This window comes from Neofelis nebulosa, chromosome 12 (assembly GCF_028018385.1).
Source record: "Neofelis nebulosa isolate mNeoNeb1 chromosome 12, mNeoNeb1.pri, whole genome shotgun sequence".
Lineage (NCBI taxonomy): Eukaryota > Metazoa > Chordata > Mammalia > Carnivora > Felidae > Neofelis > Neofelis nebulosa.
The window spans coordinates 86616991-86635360 of record NC_080793.1 but is presented as its reverse complement, the minus strand read 5'-3'; the positions used below and the strand labels follow the sequence as shown (position 1 = coordinate 86635360).

The 18370-nt window shown below is 44.6% G+C and overlaps 1 long non-coding RNA gene across 19 annotated transcripts in view; it reads left to right on the top strand.

The window, feature by feature from the left end:
• The window catches only part of LOC131492120 (uncharacterized), an 80033-nt gene that overhangs the window by 8254 nt on the left and 53409 nt on the right, over window positions 1–18370 (top strand). For 14 of the 19 annotated variants that reach the window (XR_009251880.1, XR_009251875.1, XR_009251864.1 and 11 more), the window contains 5 exons: window positions 1912–2093; window positions 5419–5619; window positions 14980–15376; window positions 15916–16019; window positions 17493–17634. This is a non-coding gene — a long non-coding RNA (uncharacterized LOC131492120). The remainder of the gene's footprint in view (window positions 1–1911; window positions 2094–5418; window positions 5620–14979; window positions 15377–15915; window positions 16020–17492; window positions 17635–18370) is intronic. The other 5 variants (XR_009251878.1, XR_009251869.1, XR_009251879.1 and 2 more) reach the window with 4 other exon arrangements.

The window sequence follows — 18370 nt, the reverse complement described above, 5'->3', positions numbered from 1 at the left end:
GAGTGGAGTCTGTAATACTAAAGGCAGAAGGAACTGTCCATAAGTCTGTACTGTAGTTGCTAAACTTGCTTCCCATGAGGGTCCGGGTTAACAATTCTGATACCACTACATACTGAAATTCATCAGTGAAGTAAACAGACAATGATGGGAGCCAAGTTTCTCAGTGTGGAGTAGGAAATTACAGAAAAGCAAGAGGAAGAGTGGAAACATCCATGTGATAATTGGATTAGAGTTGGAGACATCAATATGGACTCATAGTAGCTTAATGTAGAGGAAGACAGTTCCATACAGAAGTACTTACAGGTAAGTATATATGCATCGGTTATTATACACACACGTAATTTCCTCATTTTGTCAATGGAAAGAGTTTAATAAATAAGATGAACGCAGAGCATCATATAGTGCCCAAAAGTAAGAAAGTGCTCAGAAAAACCCCACCACTACCACAAAGGGATATAGGGCCAATGAAAGAACTCCCGATGGCCAAAGCTGGAACACTGGAGCAGCAAAATAATTAAAGTAGTATTGGATTGAAATCCAAAGTAGAAAATAAATGAATCTCTATAATAAATGGAAGAAAATAGTCAAATGTCCTATATCAAAGAACTCTAAAAATTTCTTGTAAATCCTAAGCCCTCAAGGAGCTGGACTATAACCCCTGAAGTGTGGGTTGCACATGGTGACTTCCTTCAGAAGAGTACAGTAAGAAAAAAGGGACAAAAGACTAACTTTGTCCTGGAGAAGCCTGACAAACACTAGCTCAGCCAAAAGGTTAGGGTCAACGTTGCTAGTGACAAGGCAGGCCAACATATATGCCCTTGATCTGGTGTGATGAGAATGGTTTCATCTCAGTGGTGTTCTTCTCAAAAGCACATAACCCCAGTCTGATCATGAGAAAAACATCAGACAAATCCCCACTGAGGGACATTCTGCAAAATATCTGGCCAGTACTTAAAACTATCATGGTCATTAAAAACAAGGCAAGTCTGTGAAACTCTTGCAGCCCAGAACAACCTCAGGAAATATGACAACTACATGTAATGTGGCATCCTAGATGGAATCCTGGGATACAGAAAGCAAACTAGGGGAAAACTACAGAAATGTGAAAAAAGTACGGACTTCAGTTAATAAAAATGTATCAGTATTAGCTCAGCAATTGTAACACATGTACCAGACTCCTATAAAATGTTAATAATAGGGGGAAATGGCTAGAAGGTATATGGCAAATGTCTGTAATCTCTTTGCAATTTTTTCCATAACCCTAAAGCTGTTCTAAAATCAAACGTTTATTGGAAAGAATTGGCTAATGCCTTGTACTACCCTGAGATTCCGATTTCATCTAGTGTGTGGCCCAACCCTCAAGACTTTAAAGAGCTGCCCAGGTGATTCCAGTATGTCTCCAGCAAAGTACTCTAAAGGAAGGGATGAAATTTCCCTTCTCCTTTCTTGTCTAATTGTAATAAATGCTCTGACCTTGTGCTTGGTAAACTAGCAGTGTGACTTAATGATTCTGGTTGTTTGAATAGAGCAGATCTTTAAGCAGACAGCCGGTGTTCTGGAACTTGGAAAGTGATACTTTTCATTAAATAAAAAATCTTGTCCAAGAAGCTTTAAGTACCATAAACAGTTTAGGAAAGTGGTGAAGGGCAGACTGTACCAAACGGATTGTCCACTTAAACGTGGGCACGGTGGGAATGCCTTCCATTTCCTTCTGCTGGGCTGCACCGTGTGTACATGGTAGGAAGCTGTCCCCGAAGTTTTAGGTGCCGTGGGTTTGGCTTTCATGAGATAGCAGGCTTATTCTCCAGGGTTTGGTTGTGACCTGTACAATAAAAGAGTCACTTTCTGGGGAGTGCGGCTTAAGGGCTCAGGGACTGTGAACTGAAGCCACCTGTCTGGTTTTCTTTGCAGGGAACCTGGCAGCAAAGGTTCTTGGGGGGGGGGGGTCTCATCTGGTGCTGGAGATGATTGGCTCCCCCAGTCGGTGAGGAAGGGATCCTCCTGACCCAGCACCTAGACCAACCTCTGTTGGAAGAGACGGAGCTTGAGAGGCATCCCGTCCTCGTGCACAATCATGGTGCTAATCAAAAATGGTGAGACTTATTTTCAGACTTGCACTGTTTGCTTAAAACTGCAACAGGCTAGGAAACTGCTTCATGTACATAAAGGGATAAAAAAGATTTATTTTCCCCATCGTTTTTCTTCCTCAGAAATGGTCGTTAGTAGACATTTCTGTTTTTTTTAAAAACCTGTAGAAATATTAACTAACCGGAAAATAATTATTGATTCTTACACTATGCTAGGCTTTGAGGGAGACTTGTAAAAAGTTAAAAAATAATAATAATAGTGGCCTTTAAAAAAATGTTTGTGTCTGAGAGAAATAGCACACAAGCAGGGGAGGGGCAGAAAGAGAGAGAGAGAGAGAGAGAGAGAGAGAATGAGAATATATCCCAAGCAGGCTCCACACTGCCAGCACAGAGCTCAATGTGGGACTCAAACTCATGAACTGTAAGATCATGACCTGAACTGAAATCAAGCATCAGTGCTCAATGGACTGAGCCACCCAGGTGCCCCTAAAAAAACTGATAGTGACCTTCTATTCTTTCCTCTAAATGATGCTTCAGTGTGTATTGAGTAACAGTAACTATAGATTTAAATTTTTTTAATGTTTATTTTTGAGAGAGAGAGAGAGAACATAAGCAGGGGAGGGGCAGAGAGAGAGGGAGACATGGAATTCGAAGCAGGCTCCAGGCTCTGAGCTGTCAGCACAGAGCTCAACGTGGGGCTCGAACTCACAGACTGCAAGATCATGACCTGAGCTGAAGTCAGACGCTTAACCGACTGAGCCACCCGGGCGCCCCTGGACACTAGAGATTAAAAAAAAATGAAACAAAAATCTAGGATCGGTTTCCTTTATTAAGTGGCCTATTAAGTAGTCCAAGAACTTACTGTCTAAGAGGTTCCCAACTGGGGATAATTTGCTCCCTAGGGGATATGTGACAGTGTCCGGAAAAATATTTGGTTGGCCCTACTGAGATGGGTGGGGAATGCTACTGGCATCTGATGAGTGGAGACCAGTGATGCTGCTAAATATCTTCCAATGCACAGGACACCCTCCAACAGCACAGAACCACAATGTTACTAGTGCCAAGACTGAGACACCCTGCAAACCCAATGGGCTCTTCCTTAAGAGCACTCTGCAGGTGCAAATTAACAAAGCAAGCCTTAAAGCCACCCCCTGCCTTCCCTTTCCCCAGTGGGCTTGGAACAGGGGAGGGTCCATAGCTGAGGGGTGAAGAAAGGGTATGGGCCATGCCATCCAGGCGGGTCTTGGTGGCCCTGTTTCAGAGGATGGTCATCAGTTCTGTCGTCAGGTCCCAGCATTTTAACTGTGACGGCACAGGACAGAGGGCACGTCCAGTTAAGTCTGGCTGTTCCACAGATGATCTGAGCCCTTCTCCTTTTTGCTGCAAGCAGCCAGGTTTCCAGTCAGCCCCCAATGTGCAGAAGGCTATTCAAATACAGCTGACCTTTGAACAGCACGGAGCCAGTTATACGTGGATGTTGTCAGTAAACACAGGACAGTGCTGTGAATGTATTTTCTCTTATGACTGTCTTAGCATTTTCTTCTCTTTAGCTTATTTTATTTATTGATCAATCAATAGATCTATAAAGCTACTTGCTTTATCTATCTGTAACATAGATAACATAAAATACGTGTTCATCGACTGTGTATGTTATCTGTAAAGGCTTCTGTTGACTAGTAAAGTTTTGGGAGAGTCAGAAGTTGGTGAAGGATTTTTGAGTGTGTGGAAATTCTGCTCCCCTAACTCTGCTGTTCAAGGGTCAATTGTAATATTACTGAAAGTCAATGACACTCTTAAAATGTAAACCTAACATTGGCTCTGAAGTTGAAACTACTATAATACTTTTCTTTTGTCTTATATTGTGTAAGTATTAACTATAAGTTTAATTTTTTTTAATGTTTGTTTATTTTTGAGAGAGAGAAAAAGAGAATGTGGGAGGGGCAGAGAGAGGGAGACACAGAATCTGAAGCAGTCTCCAGGCTCTGAGCTGTCAGCGCAGAGCCCTACCCAGGGCTCGAACTCAAAAACCTCAAGATCACAACCTGAGCTGAAGTTGGATGCTTAACTGACTAAGCCACCCAGGTGCCCCAAGTTTAAATTTTAAAAGTGGCCCTGCAACGATGCTGTTCAATATTGCCACTAGCCACATGTGGCTACTTAAAATTTAAAATTCATTCTGCAACCACACCAGTCATATTAAAAGCACTCGGTAGCCACATGTCCCTACTGACTACTGAACTGGACAATGTGGACAAAGAACATTTCTGTTACCATAGAAAGTTCTACTGAACAGCCCTGCCTTATAAGCCATTTCTAAGGATCCTTGCCAGTGTATACAGTTACTGCTAAAAAAAAAAAAAAAGCTTGTTTTCTAGCAGCTAAGGTACCAGGGCAAATGCTTTGCATGACCTCGTCATTGTCTGTTAGAAAGACAGACATGTTCTGCTGGGAGGGACCATCTTTTGTCAGACAGGCAATTTGGGGAAGGGTTTCTGTAATGGATGCTGGGTAATGTATCAGATGATTGAAACTGATTTTCCAGAAGGCGTAACGATGTAAAATTCAAGTAGATAACCTCTGTAAGGCATTTCTGATCTAAGTCAAGTGTGTATTGTTAAATATTAATTCCATTAAGGTATGTCAGCAGGGAATTAAGATATGTGACCCAAATATATTTCTTTCTAGTAATTGAGTGTAATAGCGAACTAACGCTCAGTGGATCTTAACTGGGGGTAAGTCAGGGAGGAGGGAGGATCAGAAAGTCCTGGGAGCCCCTACAAAATGCATAGGTTGCCTCCAAGTAGGGTTTGCCAGAATGGTGGGGCAGGTGGTTGGGTAGGGAAGGTCTTGCACACGTATATTTTCACAATGTTCCCCGTGTAAGTCCACTGTACCCAACCTGTATGAGTATTCTTTAGAGATATTAAAGATAAATAATTGGGGCACCTGGGTGGCTTAGTCGGTTAAGCGTCCAACTTCGGCTCAGGTCACGATCTCACAGTCTGTGAGTTCGAGCCCTGCGTCGGGCTCTGTGCGGACCGCTCGGAGCCTGGAGCCTGCTTAGGATTCTGTGTCTCCCTCTCTCTGACCCTCCTCTGTTCGTGCTCTGTCTCTCTCTCTCTCAAAAATAAATAAACATTAAAAAAATATTTTTAAAGATAAATAATTAATTTGCCTCTTTTCCCTTGTGTGATGGGGGCTGTGGCTTAAAAAAGATCTCTGGGCTCCACTTCTAGATAGGATTCTGTGCCCTTTGGGTGAGGCTGTTCTCTCTCACTGTCCTTCTTTCAAAAGACTCACTGGTTTTTCCTGGCTACCTGTCCCCTCTAAGACCTTTAGGATGATCCACTGGCTTTGGAACAACTGCCTGGGACATTTCCTTCCAGTATCAGGTATCTGTCTCCAGCAAACCTGTGCAAGCTGAGTATCACCATCTGGTCCTGGATGCATTTTGTTATCAGTGCTGGAAGTGATGATACGGTATGCCGCTGTCATGTGCCCAGTGGATGTGGGGGCCAGAGAGGACACTCAGGTAAGGAAATTCAGAGCCCCATTTGTATTTTTTGCTCAGGTTTGAAGGGAACACTTCCACAGGAAGTTGGGCCCTGGGTATGTGAATGGGGCTAACCATGTTCTCGAAAAATACCCCTTGCACATCTGTTTACATTGAGAGTTCAGAGTTTGGTCCTAGACTTCAGCTCATTTTTGTTAAGATTAGAAGGCTATTATTAACTATAGAGAAGCCTAACACTCCATCAGATTGAGAGCCAGCTCTGATGACGGATGGAAGACTTCAACACCGTTATCCTAACCTTCTTTTAAAAGGGAATTTAAGGGGCTCCTGGGTGGTTCAGTTGGTTGAGCAACTGACTCTTGATTTTGGTTCAGGTCATGATCCCAGGGTCATAGGATCGAGCCCTGTGTTGGGCTCAGTGCTGAGCATGGAGCCTGCTTCAGATTCTCTCTCTCTCTCTCTCTCTCTCTCTCTCTCTCTCTCTCTCATACACACACACACACACACACACTAAAAAAAAAACAACTGAAATTTCACTCCAATTTTCAAAGCATATTAGCTCTGAAGGAAACTTTGTGCATTTTTCACTTTTGTTTTCTCTGCGAATGCATTTATTTATTTATTTATTTACTTACTTACTTACTTACTTACTTATTTTGGGGGGGTGGGCAGAGAGAGAATTCCAAGCAGGCTCCACACTGTCAGCAAGGAGCCCTACGTGGGCCTCAACCTCAGGAACTGTGAGATCATGACCTGAACCGAAATCAAGAGTTGGATGCCTAACTGATGGAGCCACCCAGACACCCCGATGCATACAAAATAGCCCTACTCCAGTCCGTATTTTCCTCATCCTGAGGTTCAGATTTTCCTTTGGCAGAAATCCAGTTTTCCCTACGATAAGTAAAACGCTGATCACTTGGGATTTTGAAAGCATAAGGTGGGACTCCTATCACTGGGAACCTATCCAGAATATGAAGTCCTTTTGATGGCATGTTGCACAACATATGACATAAGCAAGAAACCTTCCAGCAGCCCCAGCAAATGTCCAACCCTACCTTCCCACATCTCTTTAGGGCAGCAGCACTGTCGTTTGTGAAAGTGAAAAGAAGGTATGAAATCAGGAGATGGGAACAGACTGTAAATCAGCAGGTTTGGTTCCTTCTCTACAGAGTCTTTGTGGTTGTTTCTCCTTTGAGTTTTCTAGGGCTGGAGACGTCAGAGGCATGAAATGCCCTAAGGTTGTAGAAGCCCATCAGGGTTTGTCTTTTTAGAATACCCAACTAAATGGGGAACGAGAATCTTAAAGCATGTATAGTTTTGGCTTAAAAATTTCACTACTCTCTTGGAAGGAAGGAGGGAAGGGAGAGAGAGAGGGAGGAAGCGTGGATGGAAGGAAGGGAAGGGGAGAGGGAGGATGGATGGGAGGGAGGGAAGGAGGAAGGAATGAAAGAAGGGAAAAGAACTCCAGAGTGGCTTGCTGAAACTACGTCATTCATTAGCAAATGTAACTGTTATGCACCAGACAATATGGTAGGTTGTGGCGATGTGGCATGAAATCAAATATATTTGGTCTTTGTCCCCATCCTCCGCACGGGGCTCCTAAAATCCTTGCAATTGCGTTCCTTTGGCAGCACTATACTAAAATCCTTGGAATTTCCTGAGTGATAAGTGTCTTTTGTGTGCTAAAGAGGTGACTAAATATGGGTCCTTAGTTAGCATGGGGTGGGGGAGGGAACCCACCAGTGAGAGAGCTCCAGCTATCAGCCTGGCCTCCAACCCCAGGCAGAAGAGAGGGCTGGAGGTTTAATTCAATCCCCAGTGGCCTGTGATTTAGGAAATCCAAAACTAGAGTTTCCGATTCGGAGCCTCATAGCCTCCGAAACTATGAGGCTAGAGGTGCTCTGAGGTTGGTCAAGACATTGATTTGCTGGGAGGGTGGGCACTCAGAAGCTATAGAAATTCTGGATCCCGCACCTCTCACCACTGTCCCTCTGTACCTTGCCCAATGCACCTCTTCCATTTGGCTCTTCCTGAGTTACATCCTTTATAATAAAACGGTAATAGAAAGTAGAGAGCTTTCCTGAGTTCTAGCAAATGACTGAACCTGAGCAGGAGTCATGAGACCTTAACTAATAAAAGCACAGTTCACTTAAATAAATGCTGGGTTGATGTTTGTCTGGTAGGTTGATTTTTGTTTTAATAGAGTGGACGCTAAACCAGCCATTTAGCTGCTGCTTAAGAAGGTCGCCCTGGTTAGCAATGACAAAATCACTGCATAGAATGCTTATCTTGGTAGCTCCATTGGCAGGAGAGTGTCTACTCAGTGAGGGAAAGAGATGGGGAACTGGGACATCATGTCTGTTTGATAGCATTTGGAATTGCAATTTCAGTTGCCAAAGCAGTCTTCTTACCCATTACAATTCTGGCATTAGTACTATATTCCAGGCTTTGAAGATGCATTAATAGCCCAGGATTTAATCCAACAGGATACATGCTGATGAGAGACTGATAAATGTTGCAGAAAGTCATTGTCATTACCTTGTTTTATGGGTGAGATAGAACAGGATAGGAGCACTTGGAGGCTGCCTAGAACATGTTTCCTTTCATAACCAGCATTCGTTTGTTACTGATCTTTTCATGTGAGCCCACCCCAGCACCTCCCCAAAAATCTGTCACAAGCCAAGTTTTCCTGTTGATGAATGTCTTGTAAAAAGATATACATTTATAAGTTCGTGGCCTTTCCTAGGAGTTATGTTGAGCCTCCTTTCTTCCTCATTTTGCTTCCCAAAGCCATTACTGAAATAAAGTTAGGATGGCCACACCAGACTGTCAGAGATAGTTTCAGCCTGTATATTCATTGATCCGTAGATACGAGGGAAAATTTTCTCCAAAGATAGTGTGTGATGACCCCTCAGGGGAATTGGTGAGGGGCGCCTTCATCCTTGATCATTAACCTTTAGAGATAAAAGCAATTTCAAAGGTCATTTGCCCCCTAATGCTATAGGAGAGGAAACTGAGACCCAGAGATATTAGATCGGAAACTTTGCTGAGAACACAGCTTGTGTTCGTATATTGGGGCTGCCATAGTAGAGGACAGCATACCGAGTGGCATAAACAACAGAAATTTATTGTCTCCCACTTGCGGCAGCTAGAAGTCCAACATCAAGGTGTTGGTAGGATTGGGTCCTTCTGAGGGCGAGAAGGGACAATGCTGTTCCCGGTGTCCCTCCTTGGCCTTGTCAATGGCTGTCCTTTCCCCATGTTTAGTCACATCATCATGACAAAATGATTTGAGGAGAATTAGATGCAGGATTGGCAATGGCTCTACCAAAGCCTCATCACAGGACATCTAGAAGGAAAGGTGTGTCTGTCCAATCTTCTCTTTTTACAAGTATATCAGTCAGACTGGAGTAGGGCCCATCCTCATGACCTCATTTTAACTTGATTACCTCCATAAAGACCCTATTTCCAAATGAAGTCACATTCCAAGGTGCTGGTGTTTAGGACTCCAGCATGGGAATCGGGGTGGGGGGGGGGGTTGGGGGCACACAATTCACCCCATAACAAGAGCTGCCTAAACAGTAGCTAGAACCTCGGTCTTCCAATGCCCTTGTCCGTTTCTTCCCCTTTTGCACCACGTGCCCTTTCATATTCTCATTACTGCGGAGGAGATGTTTGATTTTTGCACAGAGGCAGGATACAGGGGTGTGGTCAGAAGCTTCCATTTTCTCAGACATTTCAAGTGATTCGGTTTAGGAGAATATCAGGTCGAGTTACGTTCAGAGGAGTGAGGATGCTTATTAACACAGCCCAAAAAGAATCATCTTGGGGGTAAGCAATGAATTTTTTAGTATTCTGTGGCTGATGGTGTTGAACCTTTTCAGCGAGAGATGAAGTTCTCCCAGACTTGTTCCACAAACTGCAGCTGATACTATCACACTGTGATGATAAATGTGTTTGTCCAGTAATTTTCCTCTTTGATGTGGATCTCTCTGTCCCTGGAGCAAAGGCTTCCAGGGAGCAAACTTTCCTTCTGGATGTCCCATGATGAGGCTTTGGTAGAACCATTGCCAGCCCTGCATTTAATTCTTCTAACATCCTTTTGTTAGTGTCAAGATGCTGAAAGCATCTAAATGTTATGAGGGAGCCACGTTGTTGCCAGATATCTTAGGAAAGTGTTTGCACGTTTGTAGGCAAGATATTTTTGTTACGTTCTGCCAAGTGGTCTTTTGGAGAAGGCAGATTGAAATAAGACAAATAAAAATAACAATAAAAACTTAAAAGTTTTTAGTTTGTGTTCTGTGTCACCAAGGTCAGTGTGGCTTGCGTTAATGAAAATTGCTTTTGTTAAAGGTCGGAACAGAAGAAAAATGGCAGGATGCTGGACTCTTCCATAATGACCACATTTTCCCTGTTGTGATGTGGCCCACCATGCTCATTTTGAAACAGAAAAACATCATCAGCTCAAATGTCCTCCCTTCTAGACCAGGGTGCTTTTCACCCAGGGCAGCAACGGTGATGTATGACTCTGACCCAGTGGACTAAGGGGCCATTCTAACTATCTAGGACCTTCACAAGGGGTATACTTAGGTTTGGACAAACCCTACTTAACCAAGTCACAGAATATGCCTCTTGGCACTGAAAAGAGGTAGTAGTTTCTAGGACTTCCCTCTATATCCCACTGATTCTCAGTGTTTCCCAAAGCATCACCAGCCTTTCAAAATATACCAAGGGAAAAAATTTCAGTGTTTACATGAATTTGGAAGATGTCATATTCTACACCCCCCCCTTAGCTATTCATCATGCATATTGGGATTTTTAAAATTTTTTTAATGTTTATTTTTGAGAGAGAGTGAGAGAGAGTGAGCACAAGTAGGGGAGGGGCAGAGAGAGAGGGAGACCGAGAATCTAAAGCAGACTCCAGGCTCTGAGCTGTCAGCACAGAGCCTGACGCAGGGCTTGAACTCAAAAACTGTGAGATTATGACCGGAGCCAAAGTCAGATACCTAACTGACTGAGCTAACCAGGCACCCCGGAATATTTTTTTTTAAATGTTTACTTATTTTGAGAGAGATAGAGCAGAGGGGAGGGGAAGAGAGAGACAAAGAGAATCATAAGCAGACTGCACTGTAGCACAGAGCCCATTATGGGGCTTGAACCCACAAACTGTGAGATCATGACCCAAGCCAGAACCAAGAGTTGACTCATGATGCATATTGGAACATTGAAGGCTTTTGTGATGCCTTGTGATGAAGAAGCCATTTAACTCTTTAATCAGGTGTTTGCAGAGTCATCTGATCATGGGATCATTTGTTCATGTAAAACCTATAAGTTGCACACAACACATTTTTGAGAAATACTGTCTACGATTTATGTAAGTTGAAGAGATCTATTGAAGCACCATGTATATACTGGAAAAGAATGTAGATAAGTTCGTAGATGATCGAGCAAGAGCTTTGCAGAGATATCCCTGTAGATACTCGTGTGACAGTCCTTATACTCGCCCACAAAAGATTCCTTGTGGCTGTTGGCGGGGATGGAACACTAGGCTGGGCTGGCCAGGCTTTTCATTCATTCATTAGGTTCTTTCTTTATTGTGAGGGTGTGGATGACTGTGTGTGTGTGTGTGTGTGTGTGTGTGTGTGTGTGTGTGTGTGGACTGGATAATCAGATGGCTTACAAAAGAAAAAAGTATCGGGATAACAATCAGAAGGTGTGAAGTGTTTGTGGCCTTTGTCATAGATTTGTGATGTGACCTCTCATAGTTCTGTCCCTCCTCTGGTCAGGGTGGGTGCCACTGAATAGCCTGGTACCCCTCAGACATAAGGCAGGCCTTCCATACCCAGCAGGCCTCCCTGGATACTTGGGACCTCAGCAGAGCTGCCTGAAGGTGAAGAGGGGGAGAAGGAGGTTGTCAGGCTGATGACATCATGTCTAAGTGTTTGGGTCACCTCCAGAGGCGCAGAGTGTTGGGTATAAAGGGCTGCGATGTGGTTGAAGGAGGCGTGAATAGACTTTCGGATGTCCTAGAGCAGCCACGCACCCCAGCCTGATTGGGCAGGATGCTCATAGTTAGATGCAGCTACAACAAAGACCCTCAGAAGTGATTTTGAGCTAACTTAAGGAAAAAAGAAAATATTTGGGGTAGGTATTTGAGCACATGATGGAATTGAAACAGTTTGAACAGCCACATCTTAAGAAAGTTCAGAAGCATGAGAGCTCCAGGGATCTGCCTTTAATTCTGTTTTTGTGAGGCTCAGCTCTCATTTTGGGTAAACGTCCACTCTGGTCCATTTAGCTATGACACATCTGTTTGTTTGGGAGAGAGTGGCAATACTTTGATCTTGAGGGAAATCGGTCCTCTCTCCAGCCCCAGGGGATGAATGGTGACAGTCTAAACCAGTCACAGTAATGTAATTTCCCTTTGTCAGTAACTGGTCTAGGGGTGGCCATGTGACCCAATACTAATGTAGGAGATGTAAATAGAAAGAGGCTGGATACGGATGCCGGAAAAGCTTTTGTCTTCTCAATAAAAAGGAGCAACAGAATCATGGGACATGGCTCTTTCTTCCTTTGCTTTGCCCCGTCTCTGGCATTTGGACCCAGTGCCTGGTGATGCAGCAGCCATGTTGAGACCATGAAGTGACAAGCACCGGATGAAAGTTGTGTGCTAGGAACAGAGGGTGCAAAGGAGAAAGAGCAAGGTCCTTCTACAGCGAAGCCGCCACAGTGACGCTGGACCGAACACCTGATTTGTGCTCATTCGAGAAAAATGGTACCCTGGTACTTGAAATCACAGTACACTTTACCTAATATACTTGCAACCAAAACCATTTCTAGGTGAAAAATTAGTTAGTATAAATACAGATGGTGGGAGCCAAGTCCCCATGATCAGAGCAGGAGTCTCAGATCTTTAAGGGAGAGAGAGTCAAAACTGTCTACGAAAGCCATCTGGAGCCTTGAGATCTCACCACGGCTGCAAAACCCAGAACACCTGTCCTAGATAGAATTAATCAACTCGTTAATTAACTAATTGTACTGATTTTATTGATCCCTTGCTATCTACTAGGTGTTTTTCCAGGTACTGGGGATAGACTGGAGAAGACAGAGAAGGTGCTAGCTCTCATTAAGCTGACATTCTAAAGGGAAAACAGGCACTAAACAAGAATAATAAACCAAGGGAGTCCTTTGAGAAAGTGGGAGGTGCTGTATGAAATGGGAAAGGAGTGTCACGATGGGAATTTATAGGAGGTGTGTGCGTGGCAAGCCTGAAATGGTGATATTTGAAGTGAAAGTTGAGTTGCAGAAAGGAGCCAGCCGTGTGAGAAGAGACCCAGGCTTCGGGAGGGATGCTGGTGCAGAGTCCTGGGCAGGAGCAAGCTTGCCTGCTAGACACAGAATGCATCCTTAACAGGGGTCCCCTGGGCTGCCCGTGTTCATCTCTTGCCAACCCCTCTGGCCGCTGGGTTCTTGGGCTTGTGATATATCTCAAGGCTGCCGACAGGATTTCCTGTGGCACAGGTGACTTTTTCCATTGCCTCTGCTTCAGGCTGTGAGAGCCCAGGGGATGGGATGGCTGGGGAGGGTCTGTGTAATAGACTGTGATCAGAGTGACTGCTGTCCTTTCCCTTCGAGAATGGACCCATTGTGCTTGGCCACAGCACTGAGGCTCCCCGGGGGCCCAACTTCCTTTGGAATGGAAGACTGGCATAGCATTCTGGAAAGACTGGCATAGCATCCAGCGGGCTCATAGCTGCTTCAGCACCATGCCACAGTCACCTCGAATTACCGTCACCACACTGGACGTTTCCCTGTGGAAAGGCCAATGCAGAGAAGTAGGAAGCCTGGTACCTTCCCCTCCCCACCAGCTGTGGCTCCCAGCCTGCCATGGCTGGTCAGACCTGACATCATTTTCTTCCCTTCCCTTCCCTTCCCCCTTCCCCCATCTCCCATCCCAGTTTATTTTTGAGAGAGACAGAGCATGACCTGGGGAGGAGCAGAAAGCAAGGAGACAGAGAATCTGAAGCAGGCTCCAGGCTCTGAGCTGTCAGCACAGAGCCTGAAGTGAGGCTCGAACTCAGGAACTGCAAGATCATGACCTGAGCCAAAGTCGGACACTTAACCAGACCTGACATCATTTTCAAGGGATACTTATCAGTAAAGCAGTCCCCTGAGGTCACAGGGCTAGAAGCTTCCTCACAGGTCCTCCTGCACTGCACTCCGGACCTCATGTATCTGTCAGTATCCAGAACAAAAGTGGCAGGTTGCCTGAGGAACCAGATATTCACCTAGTTCTGGTAGAGAATCCAGTTCTCTTTTCTCTAACACTTGAACTTGGGGGCAATGAGAACCACTGTTGCAATCTCCCTGGGCTGTTAGGTTTCTTCCAGGGCCCTGTGTCATTAGCGGGACCCCAGGATTGTGATGACTGCTCCCCTTAGGAGGGCAAGCTGGTGAGGAAGTGCCCAAACTACCATTTTGAAACCTGGTTCACTTCTCCTAGATCTGGGACCAATCCCCAAATACCAAAATTGAAAGACACTTTGGTGATTAATACCCCTCCTCTTACAGATGGGGATAAAGGGGGAATGGCCCGACCCACTACAGAGAAAGACTGTTTGGGACCCACAAGCATCTTTCTCAGATGTTTACAGCGTCTTGTTGTAACATTCGCCGTGACTTAAGGGAACAAAGAATACAAGCTCACGCATCAACGCCGTGTATAAAGCTCCCCGTGCCTCTGTCTGGTTTGACTTCCCATCCTATGCGGTGGCCATTTTCTCATTTCACAGGCCAGGAAAGTGAGGGGGATGAATCCATTTAGTTAGTAGGTGGCAAAACTCAACTCCAGCTTGGTTTTTATTTAATGGTCCTCCCAAGTCCGTTTCTACTTTTGTCCTTGGTGGGGGAGGTGCAAAACAAATTAGCCATAACTCAGGCAGCATGGGGTGCACAGCCGGTGTTCTCAGGTGCTAGAGCTCTAAGGAGAGGCTGTGACTTATAGTGAACCACCCCTTACCTTGGCGGGTGAACACTTCCCTCTTCCAGCCCCCAGATCTGAGGTAGGGCCCCCACGGATCCTAATGTAACTTGGTGCTGTCATCTCAATAGCTGCCTCCACTTGGTTAAATGCCACCTCCCGGACACACTGTGGCATGTAAAAGCCCAGTCCATTAGAACCAGCGGGCTCAGTTCCAGCACTTCAGGTGACTGGAGGCATCCATCACTTAACCTTGCCCTGCCTCAATTTTCGGAGCTATAAAATGGGGCTAGCAGTAGTACCTTCCTGGGAAGGTAGGTAAAAGACATAAAGCATTCAGAAAAGGCAAGTGCTCAGTAAATGTCCATTGTTGCCCCCATTTGCTCTCCACACAACAGAAGAAACTCTGCTACAGAATTCTGCATTTTCTCCAGCGGTATGAAGAGTGTGTTCACAGTTCCTGATGACTGGTAGACATCCCAGGGTGAGAAGTATCTATAAGACACAGTCATGTGCAGTTCACAGCTTGACTCTGGAGAGTGATCTCTTCCAGGCCCTCTACTACAAGGGTATTTTCTTTTTCTGTCACTGTCACCCCTCCAACAGCAGAAGTTTCTGGCTCACCCACCGGAGAGGCTAAAGCTTGCCTGGAATTATATTGCTTATAGAATAAAGAGAAGTCAGAGCCTCTTATGTAACTTGAAGAGTAGGAAAGATCCAGTGATAAAAACCAGTGCCCTGAACTTTTGCAAAGCACGATCAATCGTTGCGTACGATCCTCCGGTCCTTGGCAAGGTATCCTTCGTCTGGTTTTTGTAGACTAGGAAAAAAATTAATGAACCCACTGCTATTAGATTGTGTATTCATGCCTAAAGGCTGTAAAAAGGGTACTGTTTCAAGTTAGTCCTGTCACCTAAAATACATCCCCTGTTTGCTTAAGGTTTCTCAGTAATATTCTTTAATTTGATCGCTACCTGTGAATTTGTGTATTTCCTCACACAGAACTGATTCTCCCTCCTCACTTTGTGTTTCTCTTTCTCTCTCTTTTTTTTTTTTGCTTATACTTTTTTGTTTAGATTATCTCTCTACTGACCTTTCAGTGGCTTACCTTTTTTTTTTTTTTTTTTTTTTTTGCAATGCACAAACGAGGCTGGAAAACAGCCAAGATGCAAACTATGAATCAGCCGCTCAGCTTCACATAGTGAGTGCACTATGTGCTATTTCTGGCCAGAGCAGATGTGGCCTTGGTGGGCTGCAGGGAACAGTATCTCTCAGGTAAAAATAAATTACGTAGATAAGGACCAAAATGATGCATATCCTTCATTCGCAAACAGATCATGAACTGGGAGCTGTGTGGAAAGACAACTGGATTGGGAGCCAGGGTCCTGCCCTGGGTTTCTTCCAGGTGACCCTACCACCCGTCAGCCGTCTGGTCTTGGTGAGTACGTGTGACTGACAAATACATTTTTTTCATGTTTGTTTACTCATTTCGAGAGAGAGTGAGCAGCGGGAGAGGAGCAGAGAGAGGGGAGACAGAGAATCCCAAGCAGGCTCCACACTGTCCATGCAGAGCCTGATGCAGGGGGCTCGAACCCATGAACCGTGAGATCATGACCCGAGCCAAAACCAAAAGTTGGACACTTAACTGACTGAGCCACCCAGACACCCCTACAAATACATTTCTTTTTAAATCAACAAAAGCATAGGACCAACACAGTAATAAAACTGTGTGCCACCATTGAGTCCCGGGCTATCCTGACATTTTGACCAGCTCACTTCAGACCTGGTTGAGTACTATGTGGATTCCTCCTTGATTCTCTTTGCCTTCCTCCTGCCCCCAAGATAAATGCTACCTTAAACCTGCAGACTTGCCTACTTCTTCTGTAGACACCTACATCTTTGAGCTGTGGCTGCTGCATACATTCTGCATGTTTGAAAACTTTAAATGAAAGGAAACACGCTGTATATATTCTGTGACTTTTTTTTTTAATTTAGCATTAGATTTCAGCAACAGAGCTCTAGTCCATTCATTTAACTGCTCTTTGCTATAGTGTTTAGTGAACAGACCACCATTCTCTTTTTGAGCAATTAGATTGCTTTGAATTTTGCACTTTCATTATAAACGCTTCAGTGAGTGTCCTTACCCATTTCCTACACTCACATACAATTTCTCTAAGATAGCATTTTTTCAAAATATTTTGGCTACACCCACAGTTAAGGACATACTTTACATGTAAACCCAGCACATGCACAGGCTACATTTGTGTGTGTGTGTGTGTGTGTGTGTGTGTGTGTGTGCACATATATGTGGAATAAAAGTTCCTCAAAATGAGACCCTTATTTTGTATTCAGGTATAATCCAGTTTAGGCTGGTCTAAAAAAATATCCTGGTTGCAATTTACTAAAGTGATCCTCTGACCCCCGTTTCCACTAAGAATTGGGTAAACACTGTTCTGGGACCTGTACCTACACATGGAATTGCTGGATCATAGGTTAGACCCATTTTCAAAGTGAGGAGTTGATGCCTTTGTGAGTTCTTTTTATGCACTGAAATGGATATTTGCATATAGCTAGCACTCTAGCTAAAGGAGGCTTTCTAGCATTCTAGAAGGAGGCTTTTAGGGTTATTTTATGTGCCGTATGTTTAGAAACGGAAGTCCTGTTTTAATTTCCTGAGCTTTAATTTTTCATATGCCACAAGATGCCAGAACAAAACAAAAATACTGGACTTTTCAGTATTTTGCAAACTGCTTTCTCTTCAGCCCCAGGGTCCTGGGGAAGATTTCAGGGACTGCCATAGGGTGTGTAAACTGGGGGTGGGCATCAGAACAGGGAAGGGGACAGAATGAGTAGACGGGCGGGGGAAGGTGTGCAGCTTGAAAATATATATTTTTTAATGTTTATTTTTGAGGGAGTCCAAGTGGGAGACGGGCAGAGAAAGGAGGACAGAGGATCTGAAGCGGGCTCTGCGCTGACAGCAGTGAGCCCCGAGTGGGACTTGAACTCACAAATCGTGGGATCATGTTGGATGTTCAACCACTGGAGCCACCCAGGTGCCCCAGCTTGAAAATAGTCTTAAGTGATGGGTTTAGATGCTCTCTACAGCTCTTTCCAGATCTAAACTTGAATCAAAATAACTTTGGGATCCCTGGACCATTTAAACTTGCAACCAGAACTAAAGAACATGACGGTTTGGGGTATACAGTTCTGGTAAGCCGTGCTGGCCCGCCTAAGAGCTGGCCTGCCTAAGAGCTGGCCTGTCCCTCCTGTCACTCTAGGAGTTGGTGTGGACAGGGTGTGGTAGGTCCTGGAGGGCAGTGGCTCGGGACACTCCAGATGGGGCTACCATTTCTCTTCTGTCATAGGGGCTTCACCCACATGGATCTGCTCTAAAAAAAACTTCTGTTTTCATCATGCTTATTGATTCTGTGATGACCAGGAGCCTAAGATACATTTTTCTGAGCTCCATTTCTGCCACACCGAGTGTCGCACATGCTCACGGTAAGGCTCATTCACTCAGCGGGGTACACGTATGGTTAATCATTATATTCGCGGAGACGGAATTTTATTATCAGTTTAATGAAACTCTTGAGCTCATCACAGGTTTATTTTTGCCTTCCCAATAATAGTAAAGGCATTAAAAAAAAGCCTGGTAGTAAGTTGGTAGTAAAGTGACTTCGGGGTGGGCAGATGGTAATTGATGTAGACTCATAGATTCCTTCATAGGCTTGCTCTCTGTCTCTTCCGCCTGCATGACTGCCTCCTCTCAGATCCCAGCCCCTCCCTGCA